Source organism: Mandrillus leucophaeus, unplaced genomic scaffold (genome assembly GCF_000951045.1).
Source record: "Mandrillus leucophaeus isolate KB7577 unplaced genomic scaffold, Mleu.le_1.0 Scaffold1742, whole genome shotgun sequence".
NCBI classification, from domain to species: Eukaryota; Metazoa; Chordata; class Mammalia; order Primates; family Cercopithecidae; genus Mandrillus; species Mandrillus leucophaeus.
The window spans coordinates 117,849-122,280 of NW_012101746.1; positions in this window are offsets into that span (position 1 = coordinate 117,849).

The following is a 4,432-nucleotide window of genomic DNA, read 5'->3' on the forward strand; positions in this document are numbered from 1 at the left end:
TTATTCTTCTACCAGCTGAATGCCATGACAACCAGGTCCCAAGGAACTTCAGAATCTCCAAATGGAAGTCTCCGAAGCCCCTGAATCACCAGAAAAAGAGAGAACCATCTACTGGCCACCACACTGTTAGGTGAGCAGAACACAAACTCCTGTTGTGTTTGAGCCTTTAAACATTCTTAGAATAAATGAGGCAGCAGATTATCCTCTTTAATATACAAAATGATGCCTCAAATATGCCTGTAAACAAGTAAAATCAGCTATTCAGAAAGCTACTCTGTGCCATAACTTCTTTATTTCTATTTCTGCAACATGAGGCACCCCAGTGTCAACCAGGGACCACTACATCTGCTGGGCATCCCCACTCACATTACTTCAGTCTGGCACATCTGCCTCTTCTGCTAGGATTACCAGATATTGTTGCCATAGCCTCTGGGCACCGCTGCCTCCACTGGCACTTCCACTGCTTATTCTGGGTACTGATGCTGTGGCCTAACACACTCACCCTTCCTGAACTCTGCTACCTCTTCAGCTGGGGCCCTCGAATTACTGAAAGTCCTCCAAGCTTCGTGGTGAATTAAACAAATGAATTAATTCATTTTGATGTTACACTCATTTGATTTCAAGCAGCTGAAAGAAAGAGAAAACCCAGCTCACAGTGGCTTACGCAATAAAAGCATTTACTGATCTCATGATACAAGAATTCTGAAGATGTGGAGCTCCAAGTTTGGTGCAGCAGCTCCACAGCACCATCCGTCAGCTAATTTCTTTCTGCCTCGACCATGCCATTCTCAACTGTGAGCTTTTCATTCTTGGACATGCCACCTCTTGATCACAAGATGATTGCCACAGGTACAAGCTGCCCATCTTCACACAATATCAGGTGAGCAAAATGGTAGGAGAGTTTCTCCCAGAAACCCAGCTGCAGCCTTCTCCTTGCACAGCATTGAATAGAACTAGGTCACGTGGTCATCATAGCTCTGGGACCTCTGGGAAAGAGAGACTGTCAAAGTAATGAAATTGCCATTAATGACTTAAACCAATCATGATTTTAGCCCTCATAGTGGGGCATAAGGCTACCCCCTCCCCCTCAAAGAAAACAAGATTGTGTTTACAAAAAGGAAGGGAAATGGCTATTGGGGTTAGAAGGGCAACTGACAGTGTCTGCCACAGATTCCAATTCTGCCATATCACCTTCCATACACAGAAAATCTAGTCAAGGTCTTCTCTCTTCTACAGCCCAGATTTGAGTCCATGGGGGACTGGCCAGGTATAAGGCTAAGTGGTGGGCATCTGTCCCCTGTGTCACCCACACATACACTGGCTGTGACTATAGTTTTGATAATGGACGAAGCTTTTCAAGCCTGCCTCCTCTCTGAATGAGTGCTCATCCAGTACCTATAGTGATCAAAAAAGGCTTCATTGCAGCAGCGTCCCACCAGTTTGAGAGACAAGCTCATACATGTTTATATTCCATAATAGTCATTGTTTGGGCTTAAGCTGCAATTTACCAGCCTTATCCCACCACTTTTCATTTTGTCTTTACTGGACTTCAAATCAAGAAACACATAATTTTTGATACACACTCAATACTGGTCAGAATGTTTTAGATAAAGTCTTATCTTAGAACATGTATGTATCCTTACACATTTCCAAAAGGAAATTCATACTAAGAAAGACAACAGGCCATTTATTCAATATTAACTGCATTTAAATGTGAGAAAAATCAAAGATTGTTAAAGGAAACACACTACTTATCAGAAATGGTATGTGTTAATAATTCTGAGAGAAAAATTCTAATTCATCTACAACTTCAAAGGGTAACATTTCCCAGGGGAACTTAAATTAATCATAGAAAAGGAAAATGCAATGGCATCACATGCATTTTTAAGGTTCTTGATATTTTCCTTCTACCTATTTAAATGAATTTCCAAAATGATGGACTCTCTCTGGAGTAAACCTCCAGAATAATCTGAGTTGAGGCTTTCTGATTGTCCATATTTCACACTTAGGGCAGTTCAGATGCCTCTGTGATAAGAGGTGCTTGCAGCTGACACGAAGTTTCTGATAGAGAAACTAAATTTATTAAAACACAATATCTATCGACATGCTAACAGGTAAGATGTCTTCAGGGCTGCAGTTAAGGTCGATGATTTCTAATCTACATAAATTTCCCTGGAACTGACTGTAAACTAGTTAAATGGCTGACTGGTGACAAAAAGATGAGGAAAATAATGAATGCATATAAAGCAGCACAAAAGATTTGGAGGCAATTGTATCTGCTCTGTAATTATGTTGGCGCATGGGAAATTAAAATTCTTGCTGGCCTCCTCCTTCCCTTCCTCCCTTCCCCCAGGCCTCCTCATCTTGTTCCGGTAAAAAAGCTCTTGAAGCAAATGGGAATGGTAGATTGAGGTCAAAAAAAACAAAGAGAAAGAAAGATGAGAGGAGAGATAAAAAGAACAGGCAGGAGGGCTCTCCATGGCCCCCAGTGAGGCAAAGGGCTCTTGCACGACCTAGAAAGGCTGTCTTAACTAAAGTGTCTGGTCAAGGAAGGAAATTGTTCAGATGAATTTTTTTGCCTCTTACTTACCTCTGTCTTGTGGATTGGGGTGTGATTATCTGTGTATATTATTCCTCTAGAGCAGGGGTGGACAACCACAGCAGGGCCAAATTCAACCCACCACTTGTTTTTATATCACTCACAAGAATGGGTTTTACATTTCCTAATAGTTACATTTTTAAATGTTACATAAATGCTTACGTAATTCACTCAATTTTGCCTCACAAAATTGAAATATTTACTCTCTGGTCCCTTAAGAAAGAGTTTTTCAGCCCCTCATTAGATGAGACCTCCAGAAGCAGCACTGTTCATTTATATTGTTCTCCCTTGGATGGAATAAAGCCTGGTGGTTAGAAGGATAAAAAACAGTTTTGAGAGCATCCTGGAACAGGGGCAAAAACTTTTCTTTCATCTGTAAATGAAGAAACCAAGACCTAGGGATGCCAATCAACTGACCTAAAGTCCAGCTGCTTTTTAGTGGCAGAGCTAAAGCTAGAATCCCCTCCACAGCATACCACCTTGATCTGGTGCTACCAACAAAGCATTACAACACCTTTTGAGCTCTGCCTTTCAATCCAACTGATCAACCTCTGTGCATCAGTAAGATGCAAAAGCATGGCTATTCAGAGTGTACTTTGATGAAGAGGGACAAATGCAGTTAGTAGGGAGATAAAACGACAACAACAACAACAACAAAAACTAATCTTATTCCTAAAGAGAGGTACAGTTTGAAATTCAGTACCTGGGTAAGTGACAAACCTGATACTGTCCTAAGCAATTAATCTATGACTATCTGGACCTATTGAGGAGACCCTGAAAAACATGACTATGCTTACTGTGAAATTCAAAACTGATTTGTAATGCACTTAATGGTGAACTGAGAGTAAAAAACACACTGACAAAATAAAAAGAATTTTCTTCATTATGTATACTCAGAATAACATCAGAGAGAAAATAATTTCCTTGACACATTTTATGGCCATTTTGAATGTCTCTAGTGATAAGAGTTTCTAACTCTTTTCGGGAAGGCTACTCCCTAAACGAACACTTTTTGTTGTCATTTAGGTTTTCCAAGGCAATATCTCAAGGTCTAATGGGTTTATTCAACACTCAACACAGATGCTAAGTTGAAACCTTTCTAATCATTTTCTAATCCAAACTGTATTATGATTTTTTGCTATGTTTTTAAAAGCTTGGGAATTTGAAATCTTGACATGTATATTTTAAGAAATATTGATGCTTCCTTAGGAATTTAAGAGGAAAGAGTCAATAAATTGGGCATAACTAAACACTCTGACCAGCTATCTGGGAATAATTAGCCTAATGCTATTGCATAGGTGATGTGTGGCTTTATATTATCTACACAATGTGAAAGAAAAACCCTTCCTTCCTCTCTCTGGAGGGTTCTTTTGAAAGTCTTACTGCTCTAGTTAGTTCAATGTTATTTATTTTTACTGTGTTCATTATTTTAGTGCTCAAGAGTAATGTTCAATGTTTAGTAACAATAAATTTTATTTCCCATGTGTCAGTCTGGTTACAAAGCTAATACAAATCCCTCTAAATCTTTTGTGCCATCTAGTAAGCATTCATTACTTTCTTCATCTTTTTTTTTGTCACCAGCCAATCATTTGACTAGTTTATAGTCAGTTCCAAAGTAATCTGTGTAGATTAGAAATCAAAAGTGTTGTCCAAGGCCCTCAAGGCATCTCAGCCGGCCCTCTCTGTAGCGAATTGGGTTTTTTCTCTATCAAATCAATCACACATATATTCCATGTAGACCTGTGGTGTTGGCTCTATTTAACCTAAAACTTCAGAACACATACTCTCCAATCATAATCAATCAACCAACAATTATTTCTACCCATGTAATGC